This window comes from Hydractinia symbiolongicarpus, chromosome 12 (genome assembly GCF_029227915.1).
Source record: "Hydractinia symbiolongicarpus strain clone_291-10 chromosome 12, HSymV2.1, whole genome shotgun sequence".
NCBI classification, from domain to species: domain Eukaryota; kingdom Metazoa; phylum Cnidaria; class Hydrozoa; order Anthoathecata; family Hydractiniidae; genus Hydractinia; species Hydractinia symbiolongicarpus.
The window spans coordinates 19,337,087-19,356,981 of NC_079886.1; positions in this window are offsets into that span (position 1 = coordinate 19,337,087).

The following is a 19,895-nucleotide window of genomic DNA, read 5'->3' on the forward strand; positions in this document are numbered from 1 at the left end:
CCTATTTTGCATGGAAACATAGAAGTTTATTGCCCATAAAGCCCGTTAACGCAACAACAATGACTTTAAAATCATTTTAGAGGTATTAATTACCTTCTTGAAGCTAGTAACATAGCATTTTTGAACAAATACAGCTCCTCGTGTTGTTTCTATTCCCTCGTCAAAACAAACTTTCGATTTATTGATATTTAATATATTTTACAGACCGTAGATTATTTCACAGCTAGAACGAATACTGAAGGAAAATTGTTCTTTCTTTAGAAAATAAAATTAAAAAAGTAGCAAAATTGTCATAAAAAGTAATTATTCATAAACATATTGTCTAGACGTCTATGTGGTTTCCTTGACCTTTTGAGTGGTCCGTTTATTACACGCTATTCTTCGGGATGTGTTCGAAAAATATACAACGAAAGCATTCTTATAGTTTCATTCTGAAAGTTCTAAATATTAGCGTTTGGCTGATGGAGTCGTCGTGTTTGTTGTAAAATCAAATGAGCAATTGTTGAAATTACCAATAGAAATAAATAACAAAAATTTATATCATTGAAGTTCATTATTTGATCCAACGTTTAGTAATGTCAGAACACATGGTTTCTACATGTATTATTTTATTATTTATCTACGATCGTGTGCAAAAATATTTGGATAACTCTCTGATTTTTAAGTTTTTAGACTTCTTTTTCATAAAAGCCCCCCTCCTCCCCAAAATTCAGTGTTGAGTTTGTTGTTTTGATGGCTAGTTTCAGGTCTTGTAAAGTCACTGTTCTCAAAACAGTCAATATTGAACTTGGGGGGAGGGGCGATACTGTCTTTCCAAAAATTTTTGCACACGATTGTAGATATCAATGTTTTTGTGAACTAAAAAGAATTATTTCTATTTTGGCTATAGATTAATTAAATTTCTATGTTTTCATCAGGCAATCAGGTACTGGATAACTTATAAACCAACCGGGCGCTTAGTGGGGAAACAGCAGCACCGGTTGTTTGCCAGAACCTCACTGTGTTTAGTCCATAAAGTCACAACCTCGGATCCTTATTTTTCCATTGCGCCCTGCTTGACAGTGTATAACCTATTAGTATAATTCTACCCCCTATTCCTACATGTTTTACCGATAAGGTACTCTGCACTGTTTGCTTACATTAGCTAAAAACGTTCTATTGATGCTCATGTTACATATACACTTACAAGATTTCACCAGCCTTTCTTGTTTATTTTTAAGAGGATCATATTATTTCAATGAATTTAAACTAGAAAAACAAAGACTCTCTCCCTCACTCTGCATTTCGAGCAAGATTAATAAACAAACTCAAGCAATAAAAGTGTTTATTTGTTTACTTGGTTGTTTGTTTCGCAAATATAGATAAAACCAAGTCAGGTCTATACTTCTTACGTCGCTTAGGTGAAACTTGAAAAGATATATAAAGAAAAATATTAAACCCACATATTTCTGTTTCAGAGAATTATCTAAGTTACTTGCAATTGCTTGTAGCAGCACGTGGGAAAGTGTATATTTACACAGCTATAATTTTAGGTCGCTAACACTATTGATGCTGTTAGCAAAGAAGTACCACAGTAGTAACTAAAACATTAAAATTGCCTTATTTTATTTTAATTTTTTTTTATAAATAAGAATAACCCAAACAAAACCACTATCAGAATTTTTTTATACTTAATTTAAAGTTTGTATAACATTGCACTACTATAACTTCTTCCACACAAGAGTGATTATTATTACATTTTTTGTTTAATGGTTACTTTTAGACCATTAAAATCCAAAGAATTATTACAAAGACTTTTTTCCTTAAGAAGGTAATTTTTTATGTATTTTAGATAAACTCTGTGGTAAACTTGGTTGATGTGATTTGCCAGTTCTCTTTAATTCAAATGCGTCCAAGACCTTTTCAACCACTGATATCAACTCAAGGTAATAAGCTCGCTTTAAGGAAATACATTTTAACAAGTAAGAAATGTTACAAAGTTATTTGACGACATAGACAATTTTATCGATTCCCTTTAAATTCATTTGCAGCTTGCAGATACAGCGTATATATGTGGACGCCGCCAAGAAACACCTTTTAAATTGCTTTTGATTCAAAGAATAGGATTAAATACATAACTCATAACACTATACTTAGCTTTGAAATATGCTTGTCGGAAGAAAATTGATGCTGTAGCTTCAGAACGTCTAGGTGCACTACTTTCACAGTGGCTGAGCAATTTGTGACGTTGTATTTTCATTTTCATAAAGATGGTGATATCGATGTAATTAAACGAATGTTGATGCGAATTCCAGCGCGTTGCAAGTGCGGAATCTAAGGATGATGTCATCAAAAACAATGCAAAAGGAATCTCTTTCAAATGCAGCAAGAATTATTAGACGTTTATTCTTGAAATTTGTTACGCAGTGTTCCTGCACAGTTATGAGGACTATATTGTTAAAAACTGTGAACATTGCAAGAGCTGCTCATTCATAGTGATCAATCAGAATGAACATTTGACGCAGAAGCTTAGTGGCGCGTAATCACACTGTGGGCAATTTTTTAGGTGCCTATTTTATTGTAAAAATTGAAAGATACTAGTCGTTAGCCCGTGGAAAAATCCACGGGTTCGCCCGTCCTTTTTATACAGCATTGCGTGCGTCCCTCTACTTGTGCAGATAAGCTACCATTTTGCGTGACAGACAGACAGACAGACAGACAGACAGACAGACAGACAGACAGACAGACAGACAGACAGACAGACAGACAGACAGACAGACAGACAGACAGACAGACAGACAGACAGACAGACAGACAGACAGACAGACAGACAGACAGACAGACAGACAGACAGACAGACAGACAGACAGACAGACAGACAGACAGACAGACAGACAGACAGACAGACAGACAGACAGACAGACAGACAGACAGACAGACAGACAGACAGACAGACAGACAGACAGACAGACAGACAGACAGACAGACAGACAGACAGACAGACAGACAGACAGACAGACAGACAGACAGACAGACAGACAGACAGACAGACAGACAGACAGACAGACAGACAGACAGACAGACAGACAGACAGACAGACAGACAGACAGACAGACAGACAGACAGACAGACAGACAGACAGACAGACAGACAGACAGACAGACAGACAGACAGACAGACAGACAGACAGACAGACAGACAGACAGACAGACAGACAGACAGACAGACAGACAGACAGACAGACAGACAGACAGACAGACAGACAGACAGACAGACAGACAGACAGACAGACAGACAGACAGACAGACAGACAGACAGACAGACAGACAGACAGACAGACAGACAGACAGACAGACAGACAGACAGACAGACAGACAGACAGACAGACAGACAGACAGACAGACAGACAGACAGACAGACAGACAGACAGACAGACAGACAGACAGACAGACAGACAGACAGACAGACAGACAGACAGACAGACAGACAGACAGACAGACAGACAGACAGACAGACAGACAGACAGACAGACAGACAGACAGACAGACAGACAGACAGACAGACAGACAGACAGACAGACAGACAGACAGACAGACAGACAGACAGACAGACAGACAGACAGACAGACAGACAGACAGACAGACAGACAGACAGACAGACAGACAGACAGACAGACAGACAGACAGACAGACAGACAGACAGACAGACAGACAGACAGACAGACAGACAGACAGACAGACAGACAGACAGACAGACAGACAGACAGACAGACAGACAGACAGACAGACAGACAGACAGACAGACAGACAGACAGACAGACAGACAGACAGACAGACAGACAGACAGACAGACAGACAGACAGACAGACAGACAGACTCGCCATTACATTTCATTGCACGAATCATGCAATAGTAAACACACGGCAAAATCGATCACATGGTTGCTGGATTCATGCCATTACAGGAAAAATAATGAATGAGGGAGAGCATCTGTAGCGTGTTTCCATCGTAATGCTTTTATAAATGTATCAACAAAGCTCCGAACATGATAAATCAGATAATCGCAGTTTCTGTGTTAATTTTTATATTTGAATTTTTTTTCTTACTGAAATCAGACTTCTTTGCCATAACGACATCTTTTTCTTGTTGTTTCTGAAGATAGCTAGCGGCATATCTGAAAAGTGGGATGTGGGATGCAAGTTGTCCTACCGGGATGCGGAATGTGGGATACGGAATGCGGGATGCGGGATGTGGGATGTGGGATGTGGCATGCAAAAAATTCATTTAAAAAAAATACTGACCATGCCGTTACCAAACATCGCGTAAACATTAAAATAAGGGGGAGGGTAGCAGTTATAATGGAGGGTAGCAGTTATAGACAGCCCAACTTTTACCTACGTCTACACATTTTTTTCTTCAAAGAACCTGGTTTCTATGCAGAAAAAATAACATCGGCGCGGTCATTATTTTATTTCGATGATTTTTTTGCATCCTGCATCCCACATCTTGAATCCCGCATCCTGCATCCTGTGTCCCAGTCAGCATCCCGAATCCCGCAACCCGCATCCCGCATCCCACTTTTCCGATATGCTCCTCGCTAGCTCTCTTACTTTTTGATTATTTTCCTTTGCTCAAACAATTAGTTGTTCCCTTACGGAGACATTATCAGATCTAGACAATTAAAATACCTAAATTTTTAGAATTTCCCCTTTTATGCTCTAAATTTAATTATCTCCATAATGCTTTAAAATATCTCCAACTATCACAATGTGCATTCTCCCCCGTTGGGTTTTTTTTCTTTTTTTCTTCTGTGCCTTTCCAATAGAAACTCTGGGATAAAATTTCTTTCCATTTTTTGATGCCATGCTTTACAAAGAAAAAACAAGCCAAAAATACGGCGTGAACGGAGCCTACCAAAATGGCAATATTATTGCACTCCATCTCAGTGCTTATTTACGCCGTTTGTTTACCTACAGTTTCACACTAACATTTTGTAACGGCCCGTTTATTAGACGGAAATAAAATATGGCGGCTAGAAAAAAACAACAATGAATTTAAGAAATTAAAGTATCAATATTTTCATTTCTAGTAAGTTTTATATCATATTTTCAGGAAAGGCATAACTCCGTCCAACCTTTGAAATAAATGAAAAAAATGTATATGTTAATTTTTTTCAAAAAGGGTGATTAGGTGCCTTTAAAGGTTTTTTGAAGACGTTAAGATTCGGGGATCTAGGTTTAGAAAACTTACCCAATTGTTTCTCAAGTGGTCCCTAGTTACCTAGGGGTGCAAAATGACTGACTTTACCACCTCATTTCCAAGTTATTTGGCCTCAAGTTTTAAGTGCACAGTAAATGGCTTCATTAATTTAAAGTGAGATATTAACGTTAAAGTGTTGATATTGACGTCGCGCCGTAAGGCAGAAAATTTAACATTGAAGACATCACTTTTTCGCCTGGATCAAAGAAAAATCAACACATCCACTTTGCCTGTTACAGACACATAAACACACAGACAGACACACTCTCCGTGTTATTATAAGAAACTGAAAGGAAAATTTTCTTAATGCAATCTTCTAGCGGCTGAAGTAGGAATCCAATTTCCAATGATATTGGTGTATCTTCCACGTAGGCCATGTGTGAATGCACATAACGTGGATCGTGGGTCCACTCTAGCAATCCGAGAAAGAACTTTAATTTTGCAACTCATTCTTTAACTTTTTGCTTGACAAAATTGTTTTTGAATGTGTGTGTACCAATGGTTGCCCCGAAATGTTTTCTACCTTCTTTGATAATTCTTATTCCCCCATTTTTGAAGACATTCTCTGCTGACTCTAAATGCTTCTTCTGTACAATCAGCCACGTCTTGCTCTCATTTACATAATAACCAATCGATGGACCATGTAGAATCAGTAGATCCCACCATTGAAGCAATTCTCCCAGCTTTTCAGCCCCAGTGGGATCTTTGGTGTAGGCCACCTGCTTTGTCGTATTTGAAGAATCTGTAGAATTTGATGTGTAGCGAAATGGTCTGTTTATCGTTGACATTAATGGTGTTATTTCAAGAGCATGTATAGTCATGGCAATCGGGTCGGCCTGCGTTGCCCCTTCTTCAGATAAGATCTCTGTCCCGACATAGATATACTAAAAGGATAAAGATATCAAACACCAACAGATCTATTGCATTATGCGTGTTTCCTCTATTCAATTCAATTTCAAAGGAAATGAAATTAACTAAGGATTTTTTTTATAACAACAAACTCGATTCTTCATAAATGGCATATTTAATAACACAAGCCAATGGGAGCATAGCTATATCACGTGCGTAAGTAATAATTATTTACCGCTTTTTTCACGACAATTCAGTTTTTTACGAGAAGGAAACAAGATGGCTGTTGAAAACTTTTAAGAAAGTTATTTTGCTGAAATGAAATAGATGAACATTCAGAGATAAATATAACTTTGCTTCAAAATGGAAATGAAGTTGAGAGTTTTGAGATTGAAATGCGTGACGACATCCACAGGTTCTCATAGACTTTTTTTCACTTCGATAAAAGAGACAGCGCGACACAAGAAGCCAATAAGGGCTGTGGAAACGAGACTGACCTTTTTACTTTTTTAAAAGCTGTAAAAGAAAGCACCTATAATCTCAGACTATGAGACTATTAACAAACTATTTTTTTACTGTATAATCGTTATAGAAATAAAGAAGTATACAAAAGCATCTCGGTAGTCTCGTGTCATGTACATCAATTGTTGGCCGAGTGTCTGGTCTCCCAGAGGTGTTACCTCGCAGGTCTCTAATTAAATTCGATTCGATTCTACAAATTCACATCAATATCCATTACAATATTCAAGAAGTACTTTTAAATAATGAAATAAATTGTAGATTTATTCTTGTGGCAGCCATGTTTAAACAAAAAAATGATTGTGATACTCGGTGCTTTTAATAATTTCAGTTTTCGCAATTCTCTTGAAAAAGTGTAAACAAACTTTTAAACTCTTATATTATGACAGGCTTTAATTCTGATAAAATTGCTGACTCCAGTAGATAAAATAAATATTATACTATTTACAAAATGTCAGAATAGCTTTGAACAACTGTAGTTTTCGTAAAATACTAACACTACCTACAACAAGTAAATCCAGCGTGACATGAACCATGCCTCACGAAAATATTAAATTTTTGTTTTATTTTTTATATTGCGCGCCGAATATTTTTTGTCCAGAATAAGAGATCCCGGATGCGTTTAACAAAAAACACTGGATCTAGTAAACGCACACATGTTTAATTGTTCCGTAATATAATAGAAAATTGAAAATAGTTTTTTCTCGTTGTGCATACTTCTCTGTTCGTATATCCATGCCTCCACCAAGCACAAAAAGTCTAGCAGGTCTGCTTTGATACGTAGGTAGCAATTGATGGACAAATAAGTTTTAATATTATGAATCATCACAGATCTATTGAGTGAGTTAAAAGCATTTGGCATCAATAAAACTCCTTCACGATCGTTACTTTTGAAGAAGTCATTCATAGTATGAACAGCAATTTCACAGCCAGATTTTTGACCCGCACGCAACTGCAAATTACCAGCTGCTTCTAAGACACCTTCTTCAATACAGTCATGACACATTTCCCCAAAATCCTTCTGAAGACTTCAGCAATTCCAATAGGTCTCAGCCCTGCACATTTATCTAATGGTATTAACCTACAGGACATTAGAGCTTCTATTGTTGCACATTGATTCAACTTCTCCATTTCGATCATACATAATTGCTTTACCATTCGTGCAACTGTTCTTCTCAGGTAACTGCCATTATCTCCATAGATATGTAAACAAAAAATTCGCCTCTATTCATCTACATTATTTCCGGAGGGTCTGCAAGCCCCTTTTCGTTGCAGCTGCATATTTCTTAACCAATTCAAGTGTTTTTTCATCAAAAACGATTTCGTGCACATAATTCACCGGTCCTTCAAGTAAGAAATTTTCATTCTTTGGTCTTGCTGTAGGATGTTTTTCCACAGGTTACTGCTTTGTTAAGTAGTTTCAGGGCTGCATTAACTTTTCCATTTCTCATGTAGTTGGAAACCGTTTTAGCAACATATTCAACAACATGAACTGCAGTAGGCTAAATTTCGTTACCTCAGCAGAAACAAAGATGTGTGTACCATTAACAACGGCAATCTTTGTCTTCTGGGTATGGACATAAAGGTACTGGCGAAAGAACTGCCCTGAAACAATGCAAACTTAAAAAAGTAAAAAGAAGTTAATTCTCACATTGCTTCTATTGTGTATAATTTTTCTGAAAACTCCACGAGTCAACTGTGCCAATTTCCGTCGAAACAAATACCAATTTTGGCATGAAACTTCATTTAGATAACTTCCGAGTAGTTAGTTAGTCAATTAGTTAGTCAATTAACAGTTGGAAACCAATACTATCCTCGCAGGCGAGATAGTAATAAAGTTATGTTTTCTAGAGTGCATGTGCATAACGTATTTTAGCCATTTTCGTTGTAGAAGACGTTCAATAAAAGAAGAAGGTTGAGTCATGTTATACCCCTGCAATGTATTTCATTGTTCATGTGAGTAAAGAGAAAAGATTAAAGTGACAAATCACACGTTTCATCTTAATTTATCGATTCTTTTACCATCAAAACTTCTATTTTGAAGTAACCTTTAATCAAGCATTGTCATAACATTTGAAAGATCTTCATGCAGTAACTTCATTTTTGGGTAAAACTTTTAGCAACAGAATAAGTGCTTTAGGGCATTCCAAATCTGTATCTTTTCAAACCTCTCAAACGAATAGACGTATTTAATTTTTCAGAAGTAAAATGTTACAAACATGCATGGTATGATGTTTAAGTGTAAAATAGATTACCATGTCTTTTATTCTTTTTTAAAACACATAACACACAATTACGGCATGTCCTAGCGTGCAGTAACATGGGACAGTAACACGTAACATGTTATTTCAAGAGCATGTATAGTCATGGCAATCGGGTCGGCCTGCGTTGCCCCTTCTTCAGATAAGATCTCTGTCCCGACATAGATATACTAAAAGGATAAAGATATCAAACACCAACAGATCTATTGCATTATGCGTGTTTCCTCTATTCAATTCAATTTCAAAGGAAATGAAATTAACTAAGGATTTTTTTTATAACAATAAACTTGATTTTTCATAAATGGCATATTTAATAACACAAGCCAATGGGAGCATAGCTATATCACGTGCGTAAGTAATAATTATTTACCGCTTTTTTCACGACAATTCAGTTTGTTACGAGAAGGAAACAAGATGGCTGTTGAAAACTTTTAAGAAAGTTATTTTGCTGAAATGAAATAGATGAACATTCAGAGATAAATAAAACTTTGCTTCAAAATGGAAATGAAGTTGAAAGTTTTGAGATTGAAATGCGTGACGACATCCATAGGTTCTCATAGACTTTTTTTCACTTCGATATAAGAGACAGCGCGACACATGAAGCCGATAAGGGCTGTGGAAACGAGACTGACCTTTTGACTTTTTTAAAAGCTGTAAAAGAAAGCACCTATAATCTCAGACTATGAGACTATCAACAAACTATTTTTTTTACTGTATAATCGTTATAGAAATATAGAAGTATACAAAAGCATCTCGGTAGTCTTGTGTCATGTACATCAATTGTTGGCCGAGCGTCTGGTCTCCCAGAGGTGTTAACTCGCAGGTCTCCAATTAAATTCGATTCGATTCTACAAATTCACATCAATATCCATTACAATATTCAAGAAGTACTTTTAAATAATGAAATAAATTGTAGATTTATTCTTGTGGCAGCCATGTTTAAACAAAAAAATGATTGTGATACTCGGTGCTTTTAATAATTTCAGTTTTCGCAATTCTCTTGAAAAATTGTAAACAAACTTTTAAACTCTTATATTATGACAGGTTTTAATTCTGATAAAATTGCTGACTCCAGTAGATAAAATAAATATTATACTATTTACAAAATGTCAGAATAGCTTTGAACAACTGTAGTTTTCGTAAAATACTAACACTACCTACAACAAGTAAATCCAGCGTGACATGAACCACGCCTCACGAAAATATTAAAATTTTTGTTTTATTTTTTATATTGCGCGCCGAATATTTTTTGTCCAGAATAAGAGATCCCGGATGCGTTTAACAAAAAACACTGGATCTAGTAAACGCACACATGTTTAATTGTTCCGTAATATAATAGAAAATTGAAAATAGTTTTTTCTCGTTGTGCATACTTCTCTGTTCGTATATCCATGCCTCTACTAAGCACAAAAAGTCTAGCAGGTCTGCTTTGATACGTAGGTAGCAATTGCTGGACAAATGATTTTAATATTATGAATCATCACAGATCTATTGAGTGAGTTGAAAGCATTTTTGGCATCAATAAAACTCCTTCACGATCGTTACTTTTGAAGAAGTCATTCATAGTATGAACAGCAATTTCATAGCCAGATTTTTGACCTGCACGCAACTGCAAATTACCAGCTGCTTCTAAGACACCTTCTTCAATACAGTCATGACACATTTCCCCAAAATCCTTCTTAAGACTTCAGCAATTCCAATAGGTCTCAGCCCTGGACATTTATCTAATGGTGTTAACCTACAGGACATTAGAGCTTCTATTGTTGCACATTGATTCAACTTCTCCATTTCGATCATACATAATTGCTTTACCATTCGTGCAACTGTTCTTCTCAGGTAACTGCCATTATCTCCATAGATATGTAAACAAAAAATTCGCCTCTATTCATCTACATTATTTCCGGAGGGTCTGCAAGCCCCTTTTCGTTGCAGCTGCATATTTCTTAACCAATTCAGGTGTTATTTCATCAAAAACGATTTCGTGCACATAATTCACCGGTCCTTCAAGTAAGAAATTTTCATTCTTTGGTCTTGCTGTAGGATGTTTTTCCACAGGTTATTGCTTTGTTAAGTAGTTTCAGGGCTGCATTAACTTTTCCATTTCTCATGTAGTTGGAAACCGTTTTAGCAACATATTCAACAACATGAACTGCACCTCCAGTAGGCTAAATTTCGTTACCTCAGCAGAAACCAAGATGTGTACCATTAACAACGGCAATCTTTGTCTTCTGGGTATGGACATAAAGGTACTGGCGAAAGAACTGCCCTGAAACAATGCAAACTTAAAAAAGTAAAAAGAAGTTAATTCTCACATTGCTTCTGTTGTGTATAATTTTTCTTAAAACTCCACGAGTCAACTGTGCCAATTTCCGTCGAAACAAATACCAATTTTGGCATGAAACGTCATTTAGATACCTTCCAAGTAGTTAGTTAGTCAATTAGTTAGTCAATTAACAGTTGGAAACCAATACTATCCTCGCAGGCGAGATAGTAATAAAGTTATGTTTTCTAGAGTGCATGTACATAACGTATTTTAGTCATTTTCGTTGTAGAAGACGTTTAATAAAAGAAGAAAGGTTGAGTCATGTTATACCCCTGCAATGTATTTCATTGTTCATGTGAGTAAAGAGAAAAGATTATAGTGACAAATCACACGTGTCATCTTAATTTATCGATTCTTTTACCATCAAAACTTCTATTTTGAAGTAACCTTTAATCAAGCATTGTCATAACATTTGAAAGATCTTCATGCAGTAACTTCATTTTGGGTAAAACATTTAGCAACAGAATAAGTGCTTTAGGGCATTCCAAATCTGTATCTTTTCAAACCTCTCAAACGAATAGACGTATTTAATTTTTCAGAAGTAAAATGTTACAAACATGCATGGTATGATGTTTAAGTGTAAAATAGATTAACATGTCTTTTATTCTTTTTTTAAACGCATGACACACAATTACGGCACGTCATAGCGTGCAGTAACATGGGATCAAAGCATTACATCAAGATAAAAAATAGAAATGAATTTTTCAAACTTTCTGATTACAACTAAGCAATAACAGTAACTAACAAATTACGAGTTAGTGGTAATGTTATTGCGCGAGTGGGAATGTATTACACTCATTTGTTTCTTTTGTGCGGTAATCATTCATGCTTTCTTCAACTGGATTTATATCAGAAGAAAAATTCATGGAAAACTATTGAAAAAAGGTATACCGCGATGGGACTCGAACGCACAATCCGCCGGCTAGAAATCGGGTGCTTTATCCATTTAGCCACGTAGCTATAAACTGCAAATGTTTTTGTAATTGTAATTGGTCTATGTTAAAGGTTACATCATTGTTTAAATATTTAGTTTCTTTACAAACACAGCGGAATTCATGCAGAGTGTTAACAACTATCAACAACTTCTGTGCACCTTTGTTGTAAAGCAAGAAAAAGTGATTGATACGAGGCCAAGTTTTGTATATTTTTCTCAATCCTATTTTTAGCCTATGCAACTCTTTGGAGAAGTGGAAGTTGCAGAATGTCTTAACACAAACTCATTCCAGGTAAGAAACTAATTTAGTGACCCACTGGAATTAGAAATGACGTTGCACACACCTAAGAGGGCCTTTTTCCTTTTTTCATATACACTTTAACTTTAAACGTGTTTATGATACAACTTTGATTCTTGGTGGACATGTTAGTTGTACACACAAAAAATCATTTGGCATTATAAAAAATGAGTTTAGTGACGTCATTGGCATGCTAGAAGATTTGCTATTTTAACCATACAGATCAAAAAGGCCTTTTTCCCAGAAATGTTGACGGTTATGTCGTTGAAGTTAGTACATGAAAAATACTACATTTCAAGATGTGCGAGGTGATGCAGGCAATGTGGTGACGTCGTTGGGGTCGTTTGAGTCAATCCCGTAACATCATCGTCTTCTAGACTGTAACCTCGGCACTACCATAAAAATTGCGAGATATTTTTCTTACCAGCTCTTAGTAATAGATGAATGAACTAAGCTGTTAATACAGATTTTTAATTTAACAGTGGTTTATACCCCTTTTAAATTATAAAGATTTTAATTTTTAACAAAAAGTGTTGACCTGATTTTGACCTTCTGTAAATTGTAATCTCCGGGTTAAGATATACAAGAACATGAAAAATGTTCATTAAAACACACAAAGCTTTTCTTAAGTAAAAACTCTTACATCGTCAGTTAATCTCCGGTTTCTTCAAACTGTTTGTGATAAAAAATACTAGAAGCTTTCCCGCGCCCCTTTCCCTTTAAAACTTTTGGTAGACTTTTTTAAATTGAATAAACATTGGCACACTTATACTACTTAAGTAAAGGGACATAAAATTTTGCTTAGGGTAGCACTTTTTCTGTGATGTCATCGAAAGCTTGAAATCTGTCAAAAATACTACTATCTACTTAAATTTCAATTATTTTCATTGTAGAAAAATCCAGGCTAATCCGGGAAATCGTTTCCAAATTTAAAAGAATGATTTGTCTTGATGACATAAAGTTGTGTTGTGAGATTAATCCTAATAAAAAGTTATTACATTTTCCTCATTATAAAGAATTTCATAAAATTCGAAGGGTAATATCGAGTAATGGTAATTATCTAAGATTATTGAATAAGAAGTTTTAATTTTATAACCCTGAAAATAATATAAACAAGCTAACAAATAGAATAACAAAAAATTAAGTAAAATGTGGAAAAACAAGGAGCCGAATCGAGAATACATTTTTCTTAGTTTAAAAGAAACACACTACAATTACTCATATGTCTAATCTGTACTAATTTAGTTGTGCTTGAGCTCAACAATACTAAAAAATTAAACAATGATGCAATTGTTCACGTAGAACAATTACAAATTGTTTACGTGTGAAAACATGGCCACGTGGCCCAATGGATAAGGCACCCGGTTCCTACCTCGGGGATTGTGGGTTCGAATCCCATCGTGGCCTACTATTTTCCCTGTTATTTTTCTGCATATTCAATAAAACAAAGCATCATTGTATTTTTCCCAACACCACCACATTATGTAAACAATGGTATGATAAGATTAGCAAGTTGAAAATTAAAAAATATCTCTCTGTCTCTGGTTATGTGTTATTGTATGTTGTGAAATGCCGCAACTGTAAATTATGTGTATCCCAGGTGAGAAGAACTTGTAGATTTATATTATATCTAGATATAAAATCTTGCATATTTGTTTCGCTTTATTTTGTAAAAAAATATTTAAAAAGATTTCAAAAGCCGCTGTAGTTGGATTACGAAAAACTGCAAATTTAGAATTGACTGGTAAAGTGTTTTGCTACTGGAAAGAATTGTCTTGCCTATAAATTCATTTAGTGCAAAGTGATTTTTCTATGTTTATTTTATTTTTTGATTCTGCAAAACTAAAGGTATGGTGGTTAATGTACTGAAAGAGAGAAAATAAAGTGTCATTATTTTTAATAATACCTTTTTTTCTTTCGTGTTTTCCGAAGAATACACTGCATTGAGAGAAGATAGATAAACCCCATTTCTCATGACTATTTTCTACAACAAAAAGTAGACGAAACAGCTAACGCACGCACTCTCTGAAGCACAGATATATTTTGTGGTTCTGCTAGATCAAATACAATTTAAAACACAGGAAGTACTAATTTACTAAAAGGGTCAAGGTAAGGTTATTTTGTATTTATGAATATGGGTAGACACAGCAAATGCTAAATAGTTTTAAAAAAGGCGTTGTCTGACATATGTATGTCTTCTTTTCAAATTACCAAGACAATATTGGAAAGGCAAAAGAATAAACTTAAATGCTGAAGATAATTCAATTCCATCGGTAAACTTTGCAATTTAACAATTGGTGCGTTGTGCATGTCAAATGAACATAAATATTGCGCTTAACAAATTCACAACATGTAATACAGTGTCTATCTGATAGATAAGTTATTTAAGTTAAATTGCAAGAGGCTTTTAAAAGCTATTTTGTTTTATTTTAAAGTTAAGCACAGATTCATAGGTTTTCATAAATATATGGTTTTAATTGTTACATCTTTAATTTTCTATTTAATTTCATTTATAATATCCCGATTTCTCAATTTATCCAAATGATTGTACTCTAGATGATTCATTGCATCAAAAAGATTTCCTGAGAAATTTTTTTTAAGTGTTTGAATGCCCTTATGGAAAAAGGATTGGAAAGTAGAAACATTAAAAAATCTACTCGTGAGGAAGCCGATAACCCTAATTAGTTTAATTAGAAAGAATACAGATTTACTAAATAACTTTTTAACAAAGTAGGTGACCTAGAAAAGAAAAAATGAACCACCAGCATATGGGGATAATTTCGATGAAAAGAAATTTAAGAAGGTTGCTAAAATGAAAATAGCTGAATTTGGCTCGTAGAAATAAATTTTTACATAAGCCAATTGCAATTAAAATGTATAAATGTAGTCTTAGAATCACAAAAGAAACAATCAATATTTGAGGACGATGGACTGACAATAGACGGTTAATTACATTTTTGGTGCAACGCCGGATTAGAAAATATTCATGAAAATACAATTGGCATATGGAAAGTCAAGTGTTTATTTCGATCAAGAGTTTTGGAATTATATCCAATCTGAAGCAGCGAACTTTTATTTAACAAAAATGTTGACCAAATTAGTTCAAAAGAATATAAATGAATGAATATTTTACGTCCGATGACATACTGTCATTTATATATGTACAGTGCACATCCGTTAATTCGAACGCCGCTTAATTCGAACATTCTTTATTTCACATAAATTTTTGTTCCCTTTAGATTGGTCTAATAAAGTCTTATATTTTGTAGTGCTTAATTCGAACTCCGTTTATTTGAACATTTCGCTAATTCAAAGTGTTTCTTAGATCCGTAGGCTAAAAAACGCTTGAACTTTTGCGCACTTATAATCTAAAACTGTAATAAATTTTTTTTCGTTTTTTTGCATCAATGGTGGTAAAATTTCTTTCAACTTTTCAAAAAAAATATGCATTCTCAGTAAAATGGAGTTTACAGGGTATCTGATTAACTCTTTCCCCAGTTACTTCTACTTTGCAGCTGTAACAAAGTAGTAACAAATTCCTATACATCCTTCAAAAGAATTTTGAGAAACTTTATCCGAATTCGTATTTTTTTCTATATCCGATAATTCGGATATTCACTAATAAGCAGATATTGCAGAACCGTTCGTTGAATATCAAGATTTATCACTCGAGGTGAGCAATATTCCACGAGTCGCAGCCGAGTGGAATATTGCCTCAACAAGAGTGGATAAATCTGATATTCGACGAGCTGCATGTATTATATGCTTTATTGTATACCTAATACCTCTTTTTTTGTTTTCGATTTTGTTTATGTGTTGTGTCAGTGTCGAAAAGCACCACAAAAAGTAAAAATCGATTCAAAAAACGGGCCAGGCATTTTGAGGAAGTAAAATTTTGTTATGATTGTATTTTTCGATAACTTGAAAATTTAAAAAAAACAATATTACACAAATTAGTAAAAAAAATTGCATTTTAACTTACATTTTAACGAAAAACAATTTTGGTTATAAAACTAATGAAATTAATAAATAGACATTTTAACAGATTCAATATGTGCCATTTGACAATTACGTTAATTCTGATTAAAATAAAAATTGCAGTTGTTAAATTCAATGTGGTAAGTGCAACGTCCTAAAAAATAGGAGAGCGTTGACTGTATTGCCTGGACCGTATTGCCTGGATCGATGAATTTGGAGAAGCCACTAACTGGTCATGTGGTGTTTGATTGGTGGTAGTTTCTACGCCAAAGTCAAATGTTACATCGCTGTCACAAAATTTCGAAAGCTCGTTCGACTCGTTTCGTATCGGGACCTGTGCTAGAATAGGATCGTATACTGCATTCTGATCTATGGCAACTTAAGCATTATAAAATGTTATATGACGAGCCTGAAAACTTGATTGGTCCAATGTGATGACTGATGTTGCTAAAATACAATAATTGATGTAAACGTGACAATTCAGTGTCGAGGCTGATAATCTTCAATATACTCTTAAGGATGTTGACTCCCAAAACCTTTCATCATACCATGGACCAGAATGGTCATCACTAACAGATGCTCTAGGGCTTTGAAAGAAACTTTCGCATACTGGATTATGCATTTAAACGAACGTAAACAAAAAAAATCGATTTGATGTTTCGCGAGAATCCGCCAACTTAATTCATGTATCCTGTATATTCACATTAGAGAATGGATTATCGCCTATGTAGAGTATTTCATTCGGTTTACAAGTAATGCTTCATGTGTTTTTACTTTAAGGATTTAATAGTATTAATTTTTGGCGGGCTCTTTTACTAGGCATGTGGTTTTTCCAGATTTATCGCCCACTAGCAACTAGGTCTCCCTTCCGGTGCTCCACTCTACCAAAAAGTGCAGGTTAATAGGATAAAGACACTTAATTCCAGTTTTTTCAGCTTCTGGTATGACGAAGACAAGAAAAGGTCTCGCCAGGTAACAGACAAACTGTGCTAAGTGCGATGCTTTATAGTAGGCAATTCCATATTATATTTAGAGAATCTTGTCTGTTTAAATCGACCAAGTGTATTTGCTTTTGTATAACAAACGAATTATTTTTTTGGAATAAGCTAGTACTAAGAATCAAGAATTGTGTTCAACTACGTAAATAGTCAAGACGGAAGTCTTCTTCTTGTTTTTTTTTCTTTGTTATGTAAACACATTTTGCGTACAAATGCAAAATTTTGCTAGCAAGTCCGCCATTCATGGTAGATCGGTTGGTGTTCTTAACTAAATGTTTGTCCAGTAATGTCTAGACTGTAAGGAAAAAAACGTCCGCTAAGAAATACCATTATACATGAAAATAGGGTCATGTCAGGGATTATTGCTATTTAAAGAAGTGGAAGCCGAGCCGATGTGCTTCGCTAGAGTGCTTTCAGCATCAGAAATCTAAATAATGGGATAATCAGCGCATTTCTGCAGTAACCGATAAATGTTACTTTCGTATTTTCTCGGTAATCGCTGCAAGCCACTTATTGTGGCCAGATAATGACTCTGGTTTAACAAGTTGCGCAAGATCTAGTAAAATGGTTGGAAAGGTAACATGTCCTAGATTTGCTATCTTGAGGAGGAACAGAAGCAGGTATCGAATGTCACGGTAAGAGTGTCTGTAGCCTTAGACATAAGATCTTATCGCAGGTACTGTGATGTTGTTGGAATTGTAACGGTATGAGTGATGCTTTTAATAAAATTTCTCTAGGGTTCTTGACAGCCTCTATTTTATTGTATACTAGTCGATAAAGCCCGTGGAAAAGTCCACTGAGGCAGGATAAAAATGAAAAAGAAGCGTTATTTGAATTTTGATGACGTCAGCAACCCATCCACAAAAAGAAATCAAAAGTTTGTTTTCATATTTCCTTTACTGTGTAGAGCTTAAGGCGCTGCTCAAGAAAATGTTTATATTCATGTGCTTTTGATGAGCATTTAATATGATATTAGGGTTTAAAAATTTTGCTGATGTCAGCAATGGCCTGTCAAAATCTCAAAAATTTTCTTTCGAAATTTGTGTACCCGTCGCCTTCATCTTATAGATCTCGAAACGCTGATCAAGAAAATGTAGAGGATCATATCTTTTCATATCGATAAAGACCCGTGGAAAAATCCACTTAGGCAATAGGACATTGAAAAAGTTGGTTGTTTAGGATATTTTGCTGACGTCAGCATTACAAATCCAAAAAAATTGGCGAATTAGTTTATTCGTTGCCTGTAACGTGTGGAGGTTGAAACGCTGATCAAAATAATGCATAGGATCATATCTTTTCTACGAACGACTAAGGACATAAAAGGGTTTAAAAATTTTGATGACGTCAGCAATGGCCCGTTAAAACGCGAAAAAAGTTTTTCAGAAATTTATATCCCTGTTACCTTCATCGTATAGACCTTTAAACGATGATCAAGAAAATGTATAGGATCATGTACTTTTAACAAACGGTTGCATAGATATTGGGGTTTAAAGGTTTTTTGATGACGTCATCAACCCGTCCATTCCGAAACGGATTTGGGGACCCAGGTTTGGGAATTAAATTGGTCCTAGGTGGTCCCTAGTTAACCACGTAGTGAAAAATCATTGACGTCACCACTTCGTTTCCAAGTTATTTGGCCTCAAAATTTTAGGTACACTATAATGGCTTCATTAATTTAAAATATAGGATATTGACGTTAAAATAGTGTTATTGACGTCGCGCCGTAACGTCAGAAAATATTAGACATAACTTTTTCGGCAACATCAAAGGAATATAAACACATCAACTTTGCCTGTCACAAACAGACGGACACACTCTCCGTATTATTATATAGATCTAAAGCATGCAACAAGTAATGAAATATTTTTGATTTGTTTTAAGCAGGCTCTTTTTGATGATAAACTATGATCGAACATAATAGGGGTCGAAAATCAGCAGAAACAAATTGCAACTTTACCAGAGCAATTTAAACTTCGTTATAAAACATAATTATTTTACGTGCAAATTAAAATAATGTTACAGCGATATTTAATTAAATTCCAATTCTATGAACTTGGGGACACGCACCAAGAAGCCTAAAGTTGAAAATAAAACCTAGTAGTGCAACCCATAAACTTATTATAGACAATAAAATAAGTAAATAGTGTTCCTCAGCGTCTTCTGAAGACATCACAAATCCACGCATCACAATGCTTCTAGATCACAGGCACTGGGTGTGATATTGTCTTCTTCCTGTATACCATGGCAAAAATCAATAAGAGCGATATTACAGTTATAATTGGATAAACTGTATTCATGTGGTCATAATAAGTACCAATCAGTGCGCCTCCAATAATGCGACCACATTGAATAGAAAAAATACGAACACCCTCTAAGAATGCCTGGTTGCAAGAGAAAGCAAGTTTAGCGCACACTACAACACCAAACGTTTGATCCGAGAGTAAATATACACTGGATGAAATCACTGTCAATAAGACTAGCACATACCAAGTCATGAT